Raw genomic sequence first — 24,014 nt, 5'->3', positions numbered from 1 at the left:
TAGAAAATAAAGAAAGAAATGAGCCTAAATGGGACTAAAAAGTGTGACGATTTTGACCCAAAAATAATAGTTTAAAAAGGATTTTTAATGAAAAATAGGAGTTGCCACTTGGTATTGAGTTAAGGTGTATCAAGTCACCTAAAATGAATTTTTTAAAGAAAAAATAGAGAAAACTCTTTTTAAACGACTCTAAGTCTGCGAAAATCAAGAGAAAAAGGGTTGGGAGTCACATTTGAAAAAAGGGAAGGTAAGGATAAAATCCAAGACACCCTTTTAACTTAGTCAATGTTAGTTGCGTGATTTAGTCAAAAATTTTCTTATTTTAACCTAAGAATTCATCGCATTTGGATGTCATTATATGGATGCAAAACCTAAACCTTTGAGGATATCGGGGGATCGGAATATCTCTTCAAAACTTAATTGATGTAAATCACATTAATTGTGATGCCCAAGAGTGACTCTTTGAAGAGGTCACGAATATGCAAAAATATGAGACTCTAAGAAAAGAAAATAATAATATACAGATATACATGACCTAAAAAAATGCATCATAATGGGTGCGGGGAACTAAGATTCACGACTAGATTTTCTCTTTTATAGAGGGAATACGAGCGTGCTAAGACTAAAAAATCATCTCGTTCATATCCCATATTCGAGGGATATTTCTCCTATCTAATCAAGCAAATGATCTAACTTAGTTCTAATTTTTAAATGGAATGCAAGTCTATATGTCATGTTTCACACATAAGGATAAGGAATATGCATATAAGAGAAATATGGAATAAGGGACATACATATAGTGGGAATATGGGATAAGAGATATACATATAAGGAAAATGTCATGCAAAATTTAAAAAAAACCCTAAAAGTAAAAAATATGCATGAAAATGTAGTGATTGTCACACAAACATGATCTAGCGCGTGGATGATTTCTAAGGATCTAGCATTGGACTAATCCATGTCTATAAGTTCTCACTAGCATTGGATTAGTGAAAAATCGGACAAAAGGGTCACAACTAGCGTTGGACTAGTGTGGAATTGAAAAAAAAGAGTCACAACTAGCGTTGGACTAGTGCGGTGACGTCATGCATTTATTATAATCAAATAAATCATATAAAACATAATAAAAGCAAATAAACACATAAATCACATATAGCACGTAGCACATAAGCATGATATTTAGATGCGAGATCCTAAGAAAGTGAGTAACATGTAAACACACAAACATGCAAGATACACAAAGTAAATAAAGCGAACAAAGACCTAACTATTACATTTGGGGGCTCTGACTATAATCTAAAAGGGGAGAGGATGAAATGAAATGAAATGATAACATAACTATTACAATTTGGCATTTAATGCCTCTCCAATAACCAAAAATTAAATTAAAATGAATATACAAAATTAAAACAAATGAAATGAATAAGTAAATAGACGAAATAAAAACATTCAAAACAAAACATGCAATTACACACATAAAATTATATAAGAGCACATAGGATCAAGTAAAATTAAAATAAAGAAGTAGAGTGTACCTCCCTTGAAGGCAAATTTTCTTATTTACCCTGCAAAACAAAGAAAAAGGTCAAGGTATCACTTTAATTAACAAATAATCACAAAAAATGGAAATAAACACGAAATTGAATCAATCAAGGCATTCAAATGAAGGTAAACAACCCATATTCAACAAATTAAAATAAACAAGGACCCAATTGAAAGAATTAAAGAAGTTTGAGAGGTCAAATCATTATTATTACAAATATTAGGGATCTAAAATGAAATAACTTAAAATTAAGGGCTTAAGATGAAACCTACCAAATCCAAATGATAAAAATCACAAATATAAACGAAAACCCCTTTCACTAAACCCCAAACAAAAATATTACCCAAGTCTAAACTATTTTTTTACAAAATTTAAACAAAGAAAAATTAAGTAATAATATTTAACTCTAACTATTCTAAATTCCAGAATTAATCTACCCAATGAACCATAAAACATGGGAAAAAAAAGCATGAAGTCAAGAAAGGGTAAAACTGATTCAATTAGAAAAGTTTTGGGCCATAATATAAATAGATAAACATTAAGGGGTTAAGGTGTAATTTTTGAAAGTTTCTCATGCAAAGCTTCGAACAAGCTTATGCTTCTGCAATTTCCTAGCCACCATTCTCTCTACAACTTGTTATCATTTAGCTGAAACATATTCATGCAAAGTGACTCAAGCAAATCCTAACTTATTCAACCGCAAAATGCGAGAACTTGAGACAAGAGAGAGAGGAAAGATTTAACAAGCTTTTGGACACAAAAAGCAACAAAGTGGCCTGAACATTTGCTAAACTTTGACCCAAAATTTTCAGAAAACAAAGCAACCAAAGACCCGAATCAGAAAAAATGCACCAGACAATAAGCCCCAAAACTCATGATTCTCTTCCCTCTTGTTTCACGCATGAAAAGAAAGCTAATGACTTTTGTCCCTAAGCATAGCAAGTTATCAAAACTGAATTTCTGTATGGATTGGCGCTATCATGCCATAAAACAGAGAGGAACCAAGACGTTGTATACAAACTCATGCACACAGCATACAGCCAACACCAAACATTAGACAAGTTCCTCACTTTTAGGAGGAGGAAATAATGTTCTAGGGACAAAATGATAGGCAAAGAAAGAACCATCAGATGCTGTCATACCTAAAAATGCAAGTAAACAGCAAAAATGAATTAACTTGGGACTGTAAAAACGTAGAAAAAGTGCAAGGAAACAGTAGCAAATAGACTGTCTCTCTCAACTTTCCGGCTACACTCATGGGTTCTCTTCTCACATACACACTGAATTTCACCGGGCTGATTTCCTTGGCTTAAATTTACGTCGCAGCCTTAAACATGTCAGATGTATTAGTGAGATTAAATCGACTCCATTAATTGCACAATAGCATACCCCAACAAAGCCCCCCATCACCAACAAAAATTATATCTTAACATAGATAAACATCAGAGAAAAATAAGAAATTTTTACTAGAAGCAAGAGGTGAGGAACCAACAGGCCAACAACTCTCATTTCCAGATGTTTGCTAACAATAATTAAAGGTAAGAAGGGAGACAGAAATCATTACTGTGCTCTTCTAGTGATGGTTGTCGGCGATGATGGTGATTCCAGTGAAGTGGCGGTACCTTCTTGTCCCTCTGCTTCTCGAAGAATAGCACCAGATTTCTCTCTTTTTCCTCCTTGTTCTCTTTCCTACTTTCTCGGTTATGGCTGGAAGGAGGAAAACCAGAGATATACTTTCCATTCTTTCCCTCTTTCTCTCACTCTTGGTTCCTCTCTCTCCCTTCCCCTCCGAAACCCTCTCTTTTTCCTTCTCTCGGTTCCCTTTTTTTTTGTTCAGTTCTCTCTTTAGCTGAAAAAATTCTCTCTCGGCCTCTCCTTTCTCTTGTTTCTTTCTTGCCTTTTTCTCTAGTTTCCTCGTAGCCTTTTCTTGCTTGGTTTCCTCCCTTTTTCCCCCCCACCAGCCGCCAAGCCTTTCCCCTTTTTCTTGTTGTTTTTTTTTTCAAATTTTCCTAAACTTTCAAATGTCTTGCCACCTATCCCCTTTCTTTGTTGTGGTGTCCAAAGAAAAATAGGGACACTTGTCCCTTTTGCATGTACCCCAGTTGGCCCTATTGCATGTGTGCCTCATATTATTTTTTGATTTTGTATTTTTTTTTCAAAACCAATTTATGATAAATAAATGCTAATTTTTAATTACCTTACAAAATGTCATTTCACTTAGCAAAAACTGAGTTTGAAAAAGATAAAAATGGATTTTTATTAAGAAATTTTTTTCTGAAATTTAGTGCAAAAAATGTTTTAAAAAGAAAAGAAAATGATGAGTCTTAATGTACCAAAATAAAAACATACATCAATTACTATTTTGCTACCTTAAATAAAATAATGAAAACAAGAATAAATAATAATAAAATAAAATAAAAATAAAAGAATAAAGTTAAAATTGAATTAAATAAACATTAAAATTTTGGTATCTATAACTTGCCCCTCTTTGTCTGAGTTTCGAGAAAACTCAAGACAAAGGCGTAGACACCAAAATACTTACTTGCGTTATTCCAATGGCGAACTAAATCAAACAACACAAAGGGATTAGTCCAACACATTTATTGTCATGCAAAATAAAGTGATTAGTTCAACACACTTATTGTCATGCAAAACAAAGTGATTAGTTCAAAATGTTTCAAAATAAAATATCGTAAATGGGATAAAATCCAAACCTAACGGAAGTAGGAAGACACGTTAGTGGGATGAATCTGATACTAACAATAATAAAAAATCACGTTAGTGAGATAAGCTCGCTACTAACGATAATAGAAAAAATATGTTAGTAAAATAAATTCGATACTAATGATGATAGAAAAAACACGTTAGTGAAATAAACTCGATGCTAACGGTGATAGAAAAACACAGCACATGTTAGTGAGAAAAACTCGATGCTAACGATGAAAGAAAAAACACGTTAGTGAGGTAAATTCAATGCTAACAGTGATAGAAAAATAAAACACACGTTAGTAAGATATATTCGATGCTAATGGTGAAAGAAAAAATACGTTAGTGAGATAAACTCGATGCTAACGATGATAAAAAAATATGACATATTTTAGTGAGATATACTCGATGCTGACGGTGATAAAAAAACACAGCACACATTGGTGAAAAAAACTCAATACTAACGGTGAAAGAAAAAAATATGTTAGTAAGGTAAACTTAATGCTAACAGTGATAAAAAAGCACAACACACGTTAGTGAGATATATTCGATACTAATAGTGAAAGAAAAAACACGTTAGTGAGATAAACTCTATTCTAACGATGATAAGAAAAACACGACACACGTTAGTGAGATATACTCGATACTAACGGTGAAAGAAAAACACATTAGTGAGATAAACTCGATGCTAACGGTGACAGAAAAACACGTTAGTAAGATAAACTCGATGCTAACAGTGATACAAGCTATGTTAGTGGGTTTGACCCGATACTAACGGATATAAAAGACACGTAAGTGGGTTGGACTCAATGCTAACGGATATAAAAGACACGTTAGTGGGTTGGATCCGATACTAACGGATATAAAAGACATATTAGTGGATTGGACCCGATGCTAACGGTGATAGAAGACATGTTAGTGGGTTAAATCCGATGCTAACGGAGATAAAAGACACGTTATTGTATGAAAAAGTTCTTGAATACTTACCTGAAAAATCTTTTCAAAAATTGCCCCAATTTGAATCAATTTTTGTACAACCAATCATTTATTTTATATTATGGCAGTGTTGCTCCTCCTTAAGGTTTTGATTATCACTTCCTCTTCTATTTGAACCCTGAATATTTAATTGTTGGGCGATATTTCATGACTTTATTACAAAAATAATTTTTTTCAGTTTTGCTATGTGAAACAATCAAAATAATGCCACCACCATTCGATCCATCCGGCTTTCGAGAAACGTATAAATATGAATATTTTGATATTTTTTTCTCGATGCTGCAAAACCCAACCTTGCACCGCAAATTGCATCCCAGTTGCCTTAGTTTTCAATGCTAACTTAACATGAAAACTTTTACATATGTACCTTTCGATAAATTGAGAAAATTATCATCTGATAAAATTTAATGAGACAAATGCAACTATGCAACACCCAAAGAATTTTTATATAAAAATGTCAAAAATCAAAATAATGAAAAAAATAACCATCGACTTGCATTGAAAGAAAAAGATGGCTTTAGAGAAATGAATTACAAATCCAGCAATCTATGTTGATGACTAAAATGCTTTGGCCTTTAACAAAGTGGCCCGTTTGACCCTTTGGATATCGTCCGTCTGAAATTCAATGCTAGCAGAAAAATCACAATGTGAAAAGGAATTCCAATGAACTGAGTCACCTTTGTTTTCTTTGTGCAACCCTACCTTAGCGTCATTTCTGGTTTTCACCAAGATTATTCTCCATCCTTTTGTTTTTCCTTTTTCTTTCTCTTTTTTCCTATTTTCCTTCTTGATTTTCTTTTCTCTTTCTCCTTTTCTCTTTTAAAGGCGTCATTGCGGATTTTCACATAATGAGTAGTGTCCCTCACACCTAATCAATTCAAAAATACATCTAAAAAATTTTCTGGTATCAGTATATGAACATCATTTGCCAATTAATTAGAAAATTTCTTGATAGAGATATTATAAAGAATAGAAGTCAGGACTTTCGATTTTTGTAATGGGGTCAGGTGGGGTGCTTAGAAAAGTTAAGTCTTGAAAGCAGATTTCAAAAGTGGTTTAAATGATTTGAAATTGCATTGTTGCATCAACCCTATTTTAGGGTTAAACTAAAACTTGCCCCAATTTATTTTCAACTGAAATTCTCTTCTCTTTCATTTTCCTTTTTTTCGGCCTTCTACCATTCCTTTGAAATTTTCAAAATTTGCCCCAATTTATGCTTAATCGAGATTCTCTTTTCTTTCATTTCTTTTCTTTCGGCCTTCTGCCATCCTATCATCTTTTGAAGTTTTTCCTTTCTTTTCTAGTTTTCTTTTGTTAAAATTCAAAATTGTCCTAGTATGGGGTTTGCGATTCTTAGGGGTTAAATGATCATTCTGAAAGTTCAAAAGAAGTAACTAGGGATAAAATGTTTGATTGAAAAAGAAAAGGGTCTGACTTTTATTCCGTTCCTTACATTAACTCTGAAAGGAAACTTTCATTAATACGAAATTCTTCCATGTATCTGAATTAATTGATTGAGGAAGACTCCTATTTATTCATATTTATGAAACATAAGTGATCCGCCGGACAATACTCTTCTTTTTTCTTTTTTTTCCCTCTTTTCTTCTTTTTTTTTGACAACAAATCCTTTCCAATCCTGTACCGATAATAGTTGCCTCAACATTTTGTCTCTTTTTCGACTAGTCATGCTGTCTCTTTTTTGAATAATCACGATTTGACCCTTTTATTGTAAGCACAAGTCGCTCCTTTTGACTGCATTTGGTTGCTTCTCATCAAATAAAGATTATTGTTCTTGACACTGCTTTCCATCAACTTCCTTTTTCTGCTTTTTATTCAAGTGACCACTAATTTTATTTCCTTCATCTTGATCCCTATTCGGTTTGAGTTCCTCCTTTGAATATCTTTGAAGTATGTTCGGATACTTTCTCGCTATTCCTACATTCATGCGGTATCAAGATTACAACCATCAAATTTCAGAATTGTAATATCCAAAGGGTCAGGGAGTTTTATTTTGTACCATCTGAAAAGAATGTGTAAGTCATAGTACATATAAAACTGTACATTTTATTACATTTCAAGAAAAAAAATCAAACTTAATATCATGTTACTTGATAAACGAAACGTGTTTTCAAAAATCACTTGATTGAAAACTATTTACAAAAAATATAGTTAAATAAAAGACACACATATGAACGATTTTTCATTGATTTTAACCAAAACAATTCCCCAAATTTATTTAAACTTCTCTTCAAGAGGGAGGAATCTCACTAATTCAGACTCTTTCAGGATTTTCAAATTTCTTCATTGGGGATAAATGCTGTGATGGTGCCCTTGTATTCAGGAAAAGGATTCGTACTTGTGCTCGGTCCTTGTTCTTTTTTTTTTTTTTTAACATTATATCTCCTGGTTCGATCATGTCTTGGAGCAGGTCTGGAATTATAAGGTAGACGAAGTCAAATTTGAGGGTTGGATTGAGATATTGGGAAGAGCATTGTAGGTAGGCTTGCATAGTTTGATCAATGGCGAGAGTGATTTACAGTAGTATAGTAAACATGGCCTTGGTTTGGGTAGTGAGATGAATATGTGTGGTAACGTTGGAACCTAGGTCTTGAAGACGGTCCTTGGTCCCACTCAAAAGCAGTTTTCTCTTCTTTCTTCTTGAGTTGAGGTTCCCTTCTGTTATTATTCTGACCTTACAAGGCGTCCAACTGTAATTTTAAAGCCGATACATTAACGATTTTTCTTGCTTTGACATATTCATCATACTCCTCCAACTTATTAATAATTGCTGCAAATGAACACCCGATCATGCGAAAAATCTCCTCAAAATATGGTGGGTCGTGAGTTTTAATGAAAGTACAGACAATTTTCTCTTCGGTCATCAGAGGTTCCATCTTAGCTGCCAGTCTTCGCCATCGCTTGGCATATGTCTTATGATTTTCAGATGGTTTCCTTTTATTGCCTTCAAGCGTAGTTTTTGTGAGAGCAAGTTCACAATTGTACTTGTATTGTCTCACGAAGGCGGTTGATAAATCCAACCATGTTCTGATTTCTTCAGGCTTCAAATTAGAATACCAGTTTAGAGCATCTCCCTCTAAACTCTCTGGGAATAAACGTATAGGCAAACTTTCATCACCTATTGACTTTCCCAACTTGTTTGCAAATAGTCTAAGATGCGTCTTGGGATTGCCAGTTCCATCATATTTACTAAATTTGGGTGTTTCAAAACCCAAAGGCAATTGCATATCTAGAAAAAGACATAGTTCATCATAGTCTAAACCTCCAGACTTGCTCATTCCTTGGCTTTTCCTCATGAATTCATCAAATTTATTCAATCTTTTCAACAGATTTTTGTCCATTGGGGCGGAGGATTCACCCATTTTCACCTTCTCTTGCATAGTAGTATCCAATATGAATGGCTCAGTGGTGATGTGATGAGGTACTTGAGAGTCAATTGACATATTTGGCGGGTAATTTCGAGACATTTGAATGCTAGCTGGGTTAATTTGAATGTTATGGGGTAAGTATATGAAAAAATGGAAACGGAATAGGTGAAAGTCTCTTCGGGCATATTTGCAAAAGATGACACGAAAGCAACTTGGGTATGGAATAAAGGAGGTGGCTGGTGTTCTATTTCAAGTTGGCCAATAGACAAGGGATCATGCTGGACACCACCACTACTAACAACCAATTGGTCAATCATGCGCCTTTAGACCATCATCTTCACGCTCAATTCATTTAATTTGTGTAACATCTCGCTCAATTGAGCTCCCAAATTTACAGCATCTGTTGGAGGTGCCGTGTCGATCTATCAGATGATTCCGATGTGCGCTCATATTTACACGATTTCTCAAAGCTCGACTGCAAGATCGTATGACGATGGATTTTTTTCTTGTAGCTATATTTGAAAAACGTCTGACATTTTAGAAAATCCTATTTAGCATCATCTATTTACCGGCTATTGGCAAAGCAAGAAAAGAAAGAAAAAGAAAAAGACGCGAGTTAGTATATATTGAGATAATTCGCATGCATGCCCTATTGGGAGACCTTTTTTACGCCAAGGGTTGGTCTAGTAGGAAAATGCAATCCTTCAGGGTAGGCACTATACAATGCCTGATGGATCTGATCAACTTATTGCCATTTGATTTGAAAATTTTAGCAAATTGAACTACGGGAGATTTTTAGCCTGATAGAACAAGGGTAAAGTCCGAATGGATTGATTGTTTTGATTGACACAATAATTTGTAAAAACACACCGATTTGATCTTGAAGAACTTTCTATCGGAGAGATTGAAATTTGTTGACAAATTTTCTTAGTGAAATATGGATCAAAACCCCAAATGACTGGATGCAATGGATGATTTTCTCAAAATCGACTAGATTTCCCAATTTGAAATTTGACATTGAAACCCTAATTGGTCAAATGGGTTGAATGAAATTGATGATTTGCTAAAATGGGTTGGCTCACCTAATCGATAAAAACCCTAATTTGACACTTTTGGTGCCAACACATTAGGCTATGAGCCTTCTACAATCAAAATTTTGGCTTTGATTCATTTATTGTCTCAATAATGAGGAGTCATTTATGAATTTATTCAATTTAAGATCCTTTTTGCAAAAAATTTTACGAATTCAATAAAATGGGCCAAAAAAAAAGAGTATTAGAGGCTCATATTCTAATGTACAAAAGATCTCTCTATGAAAATGATCGGATTCTATCTTACCTTGTGCACTACCCCTCTGGATGCTACAAAAATATAAACGTGCAAGTCTCTTTGAATTAAGTATCCGAGACAAAAGGGTGGATTATTCCTAATATGAGATTCCCTTTATGGTTTATGTATGATGCCACCTTATCAAAGTGATTAAATATGAAACATGACCTAAAAAGGACCCCTTTATATGCTGGGGTAAGTCTAAAATGATATGCAATTATTAGACTACAAATGCAATGAATCAAAGTTTAAACGTGACAGAACCTATTTAAGAAGGTAGGCTCTAAAAGAGTACCACGCCAGAACTCTAATTTTCTAATATTTGTGAATGCAAATGAAATGTTAGTTCAACAAATAACACATAACACGTCAAGCAATTAGATGATACAGAAGGCAAAAAGAAAGAGAAGTAAGGAAAGAAAGGTAGAATCCCTCCTTTCATGCCTAGTGTTCCTAATTAGGGTAAGACTGACTCTATTCTAGGCGATCTCTAATATGAATGCATGAGGTTGGGCATACTAATGCATCTAGACTCGATAAAACTTCAGACCCCCAAACCTTCAGACCAAAGGCGAAGGGTCATCAATTCCAAAGTCTAAGAGTCGGTGGTTCGAGTGATCTCTCGGACATTGTTACGCGCACGTCGTGCCATGGCAACATGTCTAAGTGGATCTATTCTAACCCCAACGAGGTAGAATGGTGTGACAACCACTAAAAGTAAAACGAAATGAGGGATTATAAAAGTAAAACGTATGCACGTATGAAATACCTCTATTGAAAGGAGAGATTGAATACCATTAAATGCGGGTGAAGGTTCTAGAGTGGCTACCCCCCTCCCTTAAGATGCAAGTGCGATTAAACATAAGTAAATGAAATAGATAAGCATATTATTCATATACACGGATATCGAGATAATTGCGCGTGTTAAATGCAAGAAAACCCTAAAAAAGGAAAAACGCAACTCTAAACTTCCAAATTGATATATAAAAAGGTTAAAAGAAAAAAAAGATTGATTAAATCAAATAATCGGACTCTCTAAGTCCCCAGTGGAGTCGCCAAGTTGTTGCGCACCATTTTTAAATGAAAAATAATGAGTAAAATTACAGGTTTTACAAAAAATGACTTTTTGATTAATTTTTTATTTAAAAAATGAGTTTTTGATTTTTAGAAAATAAAGAAAGAAATAGGCCTAAATGGGATTAAAAAATGCGACGATTTTGACTCAAAAATAATAGTTTAAAAAGGATTTTTAATGAAAAATAGGAGTTGACACTTGGTATTGAGTTAAGGTGTATCAAGTCACCTAAAATGAATTTTTTAAAGAAAAAGTAGAGAAAACCCTTTTTAAACGACTCTAAGTCTGTGAAAATCAATAAAAAAGAGGTCGGTAGTCACATTTAAAAAAAGAAAAGGCAAGAATAAAATTAGAAGCACCCTTTTAACCTAATCAAGGCTAGTTGCGTGATTTAGTCAAAAATTTTCTTATTTTAATCTAAGAATTTATCGCATTTGGATGTCACTATATGGATGCAAAACCTAAACCTACAAGGATATCGGGGGGTCGGATTATCTCTTCAAAACTTAATTAGTGCAAATCACATTAATTGTGATGCCCAAGAGTGACTCTTTGAAGAGGTTACGAATATACAAAAATATGAGATTCTAAGAAAAGAAAATAATAATATACAAATATACATGACCTAAAGGAATGCATCATAAAGGGTGCGGGGAACTAATATTCACAACTAGATTTTCCCTTTTATAGAGGGAATACGAATGTGCTAAGGCTAAAAGGTCATACTCGTCCATATCCTATATTCGAGGGATATTTTTCCTATCTAATCAAGCAAATGATCTAATCTAATTCTAATTCTTAAATATAATGCAAGTCTATATGTCATATTTCACACATAAGGATAAGAAATATGCATATAGGGAAAATATGGGATAGAAATATACATATAGTGGGACTGAGATAAGGGATATATATATATATATATATATATATATATATATATAAGGGAAATGTCATGCAAAATGAAAAAAAACGCTACAAAGTAGAAAATATGCATGAAAATGTAGTGATTGTCACACAAATATGATTTAGCGCGTGGATGATTTTTAAGAGTCTAGCGTTATACTAACCCATATTTATAAGTTCTCACTAGTATTGGATTAGTGAGAAATCGGAAAAGATGGTCACGATTAGCATTGGACTAGTGTGGAATCGAAAAAAAAATGGTCACAACTAGCGTTGGACTAGTGTGGTGACGTCATGCATTTATTATAACAAAATAAATCATATAAAATATAATAAAAGTAAATAAACACATAAATCACATATAGCACGTAGCACATAAGCATGATATCTAGATGCGAGTTCCTAAGAAAGCGAGTAACACGTAAACACACAAGCATGCAAGACACACAAAGTAAATAAAGCGAACAAAGATCTAACTATTACATTTGGGGACCCTAACTACAATATAAAAGGGGAGAGAATGAAATGAAATAAAATAAAAGGCTATATTACAATTTGGCATTTAATGCCTCTCCAATAACCAAAAATTAAATTAAAATGAATATATAAAATTAGAACAAATGAAATGAATAACTAAATAGACGAAATAAAAAACATTAAAAAAACATGAAATTACATACATAAAGTCACATAGGAGAACATAGGATCAAGTAAAATTAAAACAAAGGAGTAGAGTGTACCTCCCTTGAATTGGTGATCTAATGAAATAAAATTTTCTTATTTACTCTCCAAAACAAAGAAAAAGGTCAAGGCATCACTTTAATTAACAAACAATCACAAAAAATAGAAATAAACACGAAATTGAATCAATCAAGGCATTCTAATGAAGGTAAACAACTCATATTCAACAAATTAAGACAAACAAGAACCCAATTGAAAGAATTAAAGAAATTTGAGAGGTCAAATCATTATTATTACAAATATTAGGGGTCTAAAATGAAATAACTTAAAATTAAGGGCTTAAGATGAAACCTACCAAATCCAAATAATAAAAATCACAAACATAAATCAAAACCCCTCTCACTAAACTCCAAACAAAAACATTACCCAAGTCTAAACTATTTTTTTACAAAATTCAAACAAAGAAAAATTAAGTAATAATATTTAACTCTAACTATCCTAAATTCCAGAATTAATCTACCCAATGAACCATAAAACATGGAAAAAAAAGCATGAAGTCAAGAAAGGGTAAAATTGGTTCAAATAGAAAAATTTTTGGACCATAACACAAATAGATAAACATTAAGGGGTTAAGGTGTAATTTTTGAAAGTTTCTCATGCAAAGCTTCGAACAAGCTTATGCTTCTTCAATTTCCCAGCCACCATTCTTTCTACAACTTGTTTTCATTCAGCCGAAACATATTCATGCAAAGTGACTCAAGCAAATCCTAACTTATTCAACCATAATATGCGAGAACTTGAGACGAGGGAGAGAGGAAAGATTCAACAAGTTTCTAGACACAAAAGGCAACAAAGTGACCTGAACATTTGCTAAACTTTGACCCAAAATTTCCAGAAAACAAAGCAACCAGAGACTCGAATCAGAAAAAAAGCACTAGACAATAAACCCCAAAACTCATGATTCTCTTCCCTCTTGTTTCACGCATGAAAGAAATCTAATGGCTTTTGTCCCTAAGCATAGCAGGTTATCAAAACAGAATTTCTGTATGGATTGGCGCTATCATGCCATAAAACAGGGAGGAACCAAGATGTTGTTTTCAAACTCATGCACACATCATACAGCCAAAACCAAGCATCAGACAAGTTCCTCGCTTTTAGGAGGAGGAAATGGTGTTCTAGGGATAAATGATAGTCAAAGAAAGAACCATCAGACGCTGCCATACCTAAAAATGCAAGTAAACAGCAAAAATGAAGTAACTTGGGACTATAAAAATGCAGAAAAAGTGCAAGGAAACAGCAGCAAATAGACTGTCTCTCTCAACTTTCCGGTTGCACTCATGGGTTCTCTTTTCACATACACGCTGAATTTCACCGGACTGATTTCCTTGGCTTAAATTTACGTCGCAGCCTTAAACATGTCGGATGTATTAGTGAGGTTAAACTGACTCCATTAATTGCGCAATAGCAGACCCAAACAAACTCCCCCCATCAACAATAGAAATTATATCCTAACATAGATAAACATCAGAGAAACATGAGAAATTTTTACTAGAAGCAAGGGGTGAGGAACCAACAGACCAACAACTCTCATTTGCAGATGTTTACTAACAAGAATTAAAGGTAAGAAAGGAGACAGAAATCATTACACTGCTCTTCCAGTGATGGTTGTCGGCGTTGACAGTGGATTCCAGTGAAGTGACGGTAGCTTTTTGTCCCTCTGTTCCTCGAAGAATAGCACCAGATTTCCCTCTTCTTCCTCCTTGTTTTCTTTCCCACTCTCTTGGTTATGGCTGGAAGAAGATAAACCAAAGATATACTCTCCACTCTCTCCCTCTTTCTCTCACTCTTGGTTCCTCTCTATCTCTTCCCCTCAGAAACCCTCTCTTTTTCCTTCTCTCAGTTCCTTTTTTTTTTTTTTGTTCAGTTCTCTCTTTTGCTGAAAAAATCCTCTCTCGGCCTCCGCTTTCTCTTGTTTCTTTCTTGCATTTTTCTCTAGTTTTCCTGCAGCCCTTTCTTGCTTGGTTTCCTCCCTTTTTCCCTCTCCCACCAGCCGCCAAGCCTTTCCCCTTTTTCTTGTTGTTTTTTTTTCAAATTTTCCTAAACCTCCAAGTGTTTTGCCACATACCCCCTCCCTTTGTTGTGGTGTCCAAAAAAAAAATAGGGACACTTGTTTCTTTTGCATGCACCCCACTTGGCCCTATTGCATGTGTGCCTCATATTATTTTTTTGTTTTGTATTTTTCTTTTTCAAAACCAATTTATGATAAATAAATGTTAATTTCTAATTGCTTTACAAAATGTCATTTCACTTAGCAAAAACTGAGTTTGAAAAAGATAAAAATGAATTTTTATTAAGAATTTTCTTTTTTTGAAATTTAGTGCAAAAAATGTTTTAAAACGAAAAGAAAATGGTGAATCTTAATGTACCAAAATAAAAACAAACATCAATTATTATTTTGCAACTTTAAATAAAATAATGAAAATAATAATAAATAATAATAAAATAAAATAAAAATAAAAGAATAAATTTAAAATTGAATTAAATAAACATTAAAATTTTGGTGTCTACGGGTGGGAAGCTAAAGTAATGAGTATTTTTGAAATCTCTATTGCAAGGTAGCAAACATGACTTGAATCCCTTAACACAAGACTTATTCCACCAGTGATGATGTTACCTTATCCACTCCAATGCTCATAACCAGATGACGTTGACTTATCCACTCCAATGCTCATACGTAGTCTTATAAGGCTCAGAAAAATGGCATCAAGAAGTCTAGAAAGCACTGCCACACTTTCCACCAAAGGGATGGATCCCAGGTTCTTGAAGAACTAGAGGAATGCAAGGAAGCACAACAAGAAGGGTGAATAAATTGCTAGTGGATGCGAGTAGATCTATAGAAACTAGATGAGGCCTCATTTTGAAGTTTTTGTTTTCATTCTATTTTTTGGTCAATTTCAAGTTGGGGCAAGGCTATATAACTGTGTTGAGCAAAACTTTAGGGAAGAAAATTTGGGTCTTTGTTATATTGTTGCACAAGCTCAACCAACAAAGCTACAGTTCTACTAGATTACTACTTATTTAATTAAGCATTATTTCTATTGAATTTTCCTAAAAAAAAAAAGCTATAGTAGATTGTTTCAATAGTGTATGAATATGTAAATTTTATTTGAATAAGGAAAGGATGAGAAGTGGTAATGAGAGGGAAAAGGGGATGGGTAGTGGTAGAGAAAAGAGAGAGAGGAAGAAAGGAAAGAAGATGAGTAGGGGAAAAGAAGGGATTGCAATGAGGATTCAAGGGTGGTAATTCTGATGAAAGGAAGTGGGAATGGGGTGAGGGTGGTAGTGGAAGGGAATAAGTGGTGCATATGTTTTTTTTTTTTTTTTTAATTTTTGGATCAATAGTTAATTGAGTTACTAGATTTATCCTTTAAAATTTAATCACATGATGTGCACGTGGCTAATTTCGGCCAAAATTCTATCGAAAAGATGGCCAAGAATTAAAAGTGAATGTTTTTTATTTGTTAGGGACTAAAATCGCTCATTTTGATTTTGAGAGACGAAATTTTCTCATCGCTAATATGTGAGGGACGATTGGTAATTTTTCCTATTTTTTATATCTATATAATTGTAGAAAAAAGATGAATCAAAATTAACAAAAATTGACTAATGAATTTTTTTTAATTGAAAGCCATGTTAATTGACTGTTCATTCAATTCCTTTCTTCTTTTTTTTTTTGTTTCTTTTTTAGCACTATTTTGAAATTGATCTTAAATCTTTTTCATTTCATTTACATTATTTACCTTTATTTATTAGCTTTAATTTATTAATGCATAAACCTTTAGAAAAGCAATAAACAATTGTTTAGTACATAGTATATTACTTTGTTTTCAAGTCAAACTGTGCAAAATGACAACATGATCACTACCATCAACAATGCATATGCCCAAAAACATAGAATTTGTTTAGGTGCCTTTAGTAGCATACAGCCAAAATTGTTGCAATACATTGATGCATCGCAAATTATTTGAATTTCTTGGAAGGAAAAAAAAGATGTTTGCATAAATACATACACAAAAGTGAAAAGATTCAAATTGTGAAAATAGTTTTGATTAAAATAAAATCTGTAAACTATACTATATGATTCAAATTAGGTAATGTATCTTATCACCCAAACATAAAAAATAAATCAAATGATTCCATTATGATTAAGAATTCATTTCTAAATTTTAATAATTCAAATTCTAAAAATTCTTTATTGCATGTCAAAAAAAATTACTCATAAGTATATAAAGACAACAAAATATTTACAAAAGGAATTAAATAAAATACAAAATGTAGATAATTACCTTCACAATCTAAATGGAGGATAATAAGTCCATAAGCGAATCATGTTTCAAAACTTTTCAAATAAAAACCTAAAAGTTTAAAGGAATGTTTCTGCAATAAAACGGAAGGTTGGTCTACATATAAATGAAGAAAATAAGAATTTACAACAAAAAATTGGCCTTAAGAAGTAAATTGACGTAAAATACAAATTACTCTCAAAGTATTAAGAGTAACACAAAATTTATTTATTAGAAAAATAAACAGCAAGAAGTAATGTAATTTAATACAAAAGTTTAATAATAAACACACTAGTTTGCCCTCCAGGGCTTGGTCTGGCGGTTGAGGTTGCTGAAGATGGAACCTTAGGTCCCTGATTCGAACCTTGCTACTAGCAAGTTGTTGTGGAGGGTGAGGAATAGTCTGCGGGATCGACTCCTTGCGGGACACCCCTAAAAAAAAACACACTAGTTCATGTAATTATTCTTAGTAAAGTAATCAAGTACAAGCCAGCTTATTACGTCATTCTTAGTTCATGCATTTTTTCAACTCATTCTTAGTTCATGCTTTATAGTAGCTTTGCTTGGTTGAACCTAGAAAACAATTTTCTTTCCACTTCTTTAAGAGTTCTATTATCAAATGAAAATATGTTAAATCTAGCATAAAAATTAATCGAGTCTTTTGTTTAAGGTTGCAATTAAAATTCCATCGACCTAAATGTATAAGAAAAATTGGAAGTTTATTTGTTTTGACCTCTCACATAAATTTTAGCTACTTTTATGAAATGTTTGATTTTTGATTTGTTGGAAAATTTTAATATTCTACATAAGTAGATGTCTTTCTACTTTTGTTATTATTCTCATCTTTTAAACTGCTCATCTGAATCTATAGCATATAAATTTCATTGACCTGAATATATAAGAAAAATTAGAAGTTCTTATATATCTGTTTTGACCTTTCACATAAATTTTAACTGTTCAACTACATGTTTGATTTTTATTTTGATGGAAAAATTGATTATTCTACATATATATTAACCTTTTTCCTTTTGATACTATTTTTGTCTTTCGAACCGCTTATTTGAATCTCTACAATATGATTCTTTCTCAACCCATTCTCTCTAAAATTGTCAGGGAGATTATGGAGCAAGGTAGAAGAGAGAAATGTGGTTCACAGTTAAAATCTTTGATGGGTTCCTTTTTTTCCATTATAGATTATATTTTCTATAAGTAGAGGAATAATAGATCTTTCATTTGATGCCAAGACTTTTATGCATGGCAAACATTGAATTGCATTTTAGCTGCAAGTTACTCAGTACACTTCTTAACACATCAAATAGGGAAACCAATTTACAAATTCTGAAATATCATTGAAAACTTGAAGCATCCTCCAATGCTTTTCCCTTAAATTTTGTCTAATTTCGTGGTGCAACTCACTCTATGATTGATTATGGATAAAGCTAAACAACTAACAAAATCTAGATCACTTAATAAAGCTTCAATGGTGTTGCTGAACAATTTATTATCTTTACAATTTGCAGTCTTGTTGATTTGCATTTCAATGAATGGGATTATGTACTTAATGATAGTTTACATTTAATCTTAATTTAACTTTGTTTTAATTGTTATACTGACATAATAAAGATGCCAATATATATTTTGGGTTGTTGTGATAGTTAGTGGGTTACTTGAACTTGTCATTAATTTCAACTCCATATGGTTTTTAAATTAAACAAGTGCTACCACTTACAGGTATTTATATAAAGTTATCTTGGAGTGATTGTTGATATATATTTCAAAAGAAAATCAAATATTGCTTAAGCTTTCTGCCTTCTCCTGTCCTGACACTGTTTGAGATTTGTCTAAGATATTGATGTTACAATTAACTTATCACACTTTTTACACTTTAATTGCAGTGTGGTTGGTTCCTTAAACAAGTTTCCTATTTCTATTGCTAGAATAATAACTTTAAGGTTCCGGTCACTCTTCGCAATTTCTTCAATAAAGCATTTGGTCACTCTATTGTCAATCTAATTTGCTAAAATTTTCAATCTATTATTTTGTTTGATGCATTGAAAATAACTTGATACAAATTTTTATGTTTATTTGTTGAAATATTTTTTATCAGGGTAAAGATGTCGTGATACTTTACAAGGCCAAAAGAAGGTGAAAACCTTCGAAATCTATAGAGTTTCTCCTACATCAAGAAGTTGGAGTTATTAAAAGAAAAAAAAATAGGTTGAAATAGGTCACTTGTTGATGTGACTGATTTCAACCTAGTTTAAATGACACACCAAAAAAAATTGAGTTCGAAATAGAGGCTAGCAAATGATGGTCAATTCATGTGTCATGATCCACAAATAAATGGCATCAACATAAAAAAATCTTTAAGTAAATATTCAGTAAGAAAAACTTTAATTTACAACATTAAAAACTTACTAGTACATAGCAAATGCATTTAATTGACAAATTAATAAACATTTATTAACTTCTTCCAAGCTAACAAAAGAAAAATAAATTAAATTTTAGTAACACTAAACTTTAACTTCAATAGGAACCATGAAGAAAGATACTAATATACTAGTTCTCTATAACATCATCTTACATGCTAAATGCTAAAGGTACAAATGTAATCCGCCAATGAAAATAACATTGAAGGAAAGAAATAACTATCTTAGGCCTAGTTTGGGAGTTTAGAAGAGGAGATAAAAGAAAAGGAGAAAACTTAAGAAAGAGGAAAAAGGATTGCAATTCCCATTCATACTATTTGGGAGTAATCGGATGGAACATTGTATAAGTGTATATATTTTATTTAGCTACCCCCAGTTTCAATAGTGTCGATGTTTATTGTAATAAGAAATATGGCAATTCAAGTCTTTTTAATGCTATTAGAACACTTTTCTTCTATTTCTCTTCACTTTTGGAGAGAAAATTTCCATAAGACTATTCCTTCGCATTTCTCTATTCCCTTTCTTTTCTCTCCACTTAAAATTTTCAACTAAGAGAAAAGTCTCCTCTTTCTCTTCTTTTCTCTCTATTTCTCAATCCTAACTAATTTTTAGAAATTAGACAGTCACATTATTTAGGAAATAATTTACAAGTAATTATCAACGGTTGACGTGTTAAGAAATTAAGCATGTGGGGAAAATTTTTTATTGGTATGTTTATTATTTTGTTTTTCTTTTGAAGTAGAAATATCTTATTTTTTGTTATTTTTTAAGCAAAAACATCTTATTTTTTATATATCAATGATTTTTCTCTATTCTTTTTGTGCTAATTAGTTCTTTTGTTTTTCTTATAAAGTAGAAATATCTTATTTTTGTTATTTCTTTTGTTTTTCCTTTTAAGCAAAAAATATGTCATTTTTTTTAATAAATTCATTATTTTCATCATTTCTTTTGGTGCTAATCTAGTCTCTAGTTGGTTGGACGTTAGGAGTGAGGAGATCATGGCCCAAAGTCAAAAGATGTCAAGCCCTATTGAATAGATGAATGTAATCAGCAATTTTGAAAAATTAATCACACTTACCTTAAGATATCTGTCCAACATATCTTTCTTACGTTTTCCTTTATTTTGTAGTGTTTCCAATTAAATGATGTCATGGCAAATAATTGTCTTTTTAACTTATTTTTCTTTAGACAATTAACCTTTTGATTTTTTGACATGAAAATATTTATTTTGATAATTTATCATTTGTGGCACTTTCACAAAATTCCATATTACTAAATGGTATTGAGTTTAGACAAAATATCTCTTACGGTTATGTTCTTACACCTTCTAATTTTTTTTAGTTTTTCTATCACTTGGAGGCCTAATAGCCAATTATTAAGAAATTTTTTGGATCACGTTCTTATATATACTTCGCATCATTCTTTGACCAATTTGCTTGTGTCTAATGCTCAAATTAACTTTTTTATGTTTGCAACCTGAAATCAGAAACTTTATTTAACACAATATTATGTCAAATTACTTATCTATACATTACATGAATACTTATCCAGTAAGTGGAAGAATATTGTTTCATATAGCAAAAAACGACTAAAATTTGAAATGTTTAATGTTGACAATAACTTCAATTAATGTGTAAATTATAGCAAGTATTTTTTAAAATTTTTTTGGTTTCAAAAAGATAAAATTAGAAAAGAATCCACAAGTATGAAAAATAATTTAGAAGGAAATGTTTAAATGCTGAATGGGCACATGTCTGGTAATACTCATTCTTTCAATTGTAATCATAAGAAAAAAAATTCAACAATTATGTATAAAAGTAGAAATATGCTCAACATATATCGAATTCGACACTTAAAATAGATTCAATTATGGAAAGTGAATTTTTTTAAAATACAAGGTATATTGGTTTTTCCTTTTGCTTTAATTGAGTCAGAATATATTATATGCACACATATTTTAGTGTTGCAAACATTGTGTAATAGCACTTTTTTATATTCAATTTGTCAAGAGAATATTAATACAACTTTAATACTATAGGCTATTTGTCAATAAGCACAACATATTACTAAAAAAATTTTACTCCTTTTATCCTTTTGAATTTTCAGTATTCTAGTCTTAATTTTTCATCTCCTAGAATTATAAGAATTGTGGAACTAAAAAAGAATAAATGAATATGAGTACAATTTTTGAAGTATATAGGTAAAGGTTCTCTTTATCTAAGGTATGGATATTCATCCTTTTTGTTTTATGGATATTTGTCCTTGAACACTGGTAAAAATGTTTTCAATCATTTTACCTTGCTAGAAGTTAGTACTCGAAATGTAATGGAATTTGCAGACTCCATACGATGATAATTATACTCCTTTAAAATTTGTGATTAGGAAAGAAGTAATTTAGCCAAATTAAAGTTTGATATAGGAAAGGCAAAGATTACTTTCAAACAAGAAAAAAGGAAAAGAAAAAGAAGAACGAGAATTACATTTTGTTCGTTTTTTTAAATGTATATCCATAATAAGACATTTCTTTTTACATAGCTACCACTTTATTTTTACTAAAATACCTTATCAAATGATGACCAATATAGATAATAAATCCATTTTCTATTGAATTAGGTAATAGCAGAAAAGAGAAATGAATGCAATTTCATTTTTCTTTTCAATCACCAATTATCAAGGGTAATTTATTTAATTAATATGAGAGAAAAACTACATTTATATTTCCCAATTGCCAAAAAATTTTATTTGTGCTTTAAAAATCAAATATCCCTTTTAGGTTTTCATGTTTCTTGTTCTCTTAATGATGTCTAAATACAGTCATTGTTCAACCTGATACTTGCCTTAATAGTTAAACCATATTGACAATTGACTTACTTAAATCTTTGAAGCCAAATGGTAAGTTAACATTCTCCAAAAATATATCATAATAACATGAAAAATGCAAGGCAAGGTAAATACTAAGGAAACAATAAACTGTGGCATCTTAATTGCGTAATTATGCATCTTTTAGAGTTAAAAAAATTGTGTAATTATGCATCTAATAAATTTTTTAAGACTAATATGAATATAAATCCCAATATCCTATTATATATCAGCACTGCATCTTACGTGAAAACTATTTTCTCATTGCCTTAAATTTTCCTCAAGCGTTAGCCAACTTTTACCCATAATGAGCAAGTCAAATGCAAGAACATAAAATGAAAAGCTGCTTATTATCAAGAAAAGTGAAAAGAAACCGTTACATTTATATATACAACTCATTATTTGTGTGCACCGAAAAAGACAAGGTTGCATGATGCTTGGCATGGGGAGGAGAAAAAAGCGATAATGAATTGTCTTTCTTCCAAGAAAAGAATGGCATGTGACAATTTAAACTATAAAAAATTGCAAAAATACACTCAAAAAACCTTATTAAAAGGAAAACCAAATAGGAGCTAAAGAAACCATAGGAAATTTGGCACCCTTATCCTTTCTTGCTATTTTTCTTATGGAAATTTGGGAAGTTTTTGTCCAACTGCCATTTAACTTTATCTGAGAACTAACTCAAAACATTCACGCTAGAAAAGGTTTGTATCCTTGGGCAAAATAACCTATCTTTGACTATCTCATTTACTTTTTTGAATCCAAACAAGATTGTTGAGAAGCAAAAGAGGGCACAGATCAACACTAGTACTAAAATTCTTGGTCATGTACTAAGTTTAATTTTCTTAATTAAATAACTAGTTCAAAAGGTAATGATTGAAAAATTAATCTCAAATTTTTCATAAAAAACTTATTATATTTTCTTATCTTGAAATAAGTGCAAATTAAACTTTCTGAATATTGATATTTTTAGGGAGCCAATCAATTAATTTTTTGATATGTGAATGATTAACACGTTTATTATATTATCAAATCTTTTTCAAGTAAACAAAACTTTGACAATCGAGATAACATCATTCTAGATATCGAGAAATCAAAAAATTATCATGAAATAGTTACAATAACGTGGTGTTAAACCTAATTCTTTATAACTATTAACAATAATTTTATAGAGTTTCAAAATTTTATTATCCTAAAAACAGATCTTGTTTTTGTTGCAAAATGATTGAATAAATAACTTTAATGATTCTTGTAAGAAATGTATTATCTTCTTGCTATGAAAATAAGTTCACCAAAAGTTTTTCAACTTAAATATTATTAGAGGATTTAGTCAATTAATTTTTTAGATGTTATTAATTAACACATTTATATACTATTAATTTTTATCATGTCAATCTTTGACGTGACATAACCCTACTTGTCAAGATGTCATTAATTATAGTTAAAGTAATGATGACACTATACCATAAAATTTAACCATCAAAGCCATTAATATTAACTTTAAAAAATTTTAAAATTTTATTTATCTTAATAAAGAATCCTCATTTTTGTTGAAAATGGTTAATAGAATGTACTTTCCCTCCTCACTATGAAAATAACTGTGCCAAACATTTTGAATTTAAACATCACTGGTGGACCATGTCGATAAATTTTTGAAGATGGCATTGAATAACACATTTATTATGCTATCACTTTTCTATGTCAATGATTTTTTGGCATTCGAAATGATATTGTCCTAATTGGTGAGAAGTTATTAGTCAT

General features: G+C 31.5%; 2 long non-coding RNA genes across 2 annotated transcripts; both read right to left on the bottom strand.

Annotated features, from left to right (window-relative positions):
- Window positions 1–1,191: 1,191 nt before the first annotated feature.
- On the bottom strand, window positions 1,192–3,461 carry LOC140016367 (uncharacterized). Its single transcript, XR_011822751.1, has 2 exons — window positions 3,108–3,461; window positions 1,192–1,565 (listed from the first exon to the last, which is right to left on the bottom strand). It is a non-coding gene; the product is annotated as an uncharacterized lncRNA (long non-coding RNA).
- A 3,676-nt stretch (window positions 3,462–7,137) lies between these two features.
- Window positions 7,138–14,408, bottom strand: LOC140016368 (uncharacterized). The gene is made up of 2 exons (XR_011822752.1): window positions 14,269–14,408; window positions 7,138–7,180 (listed from the first exon to the last, which is right to left on the bottom strand). It is a non-coding gene; the product is annotated as an uncharacterized lncRNA (long non-coding RNA).
- Between the last annotated feature and the right edge of the window lie 9,606 nt (window positions 14,409–24,014).

The sequence above is a fragment of the Coffea arabica genome, chromosome 11c (genome assembly GCF_036785885.1).
Source record: "Coffea arabica cultivar ET-39 chromosome 11c, Coffea Arabica ET-39 HiFi, whole genome shotgun sequence".
Classification (NCBI taxonomy): Eukaryota; Viridiplantae; Streptophyta; class Magnoliopsida; order Gentianales; family Rubiaceae; genus Coffea; species Coffea arabica.
Note: the sequence above shows the minus strand (reverse complement) of the source record. Positions and strands in the feature narration are given on the sequence as shown.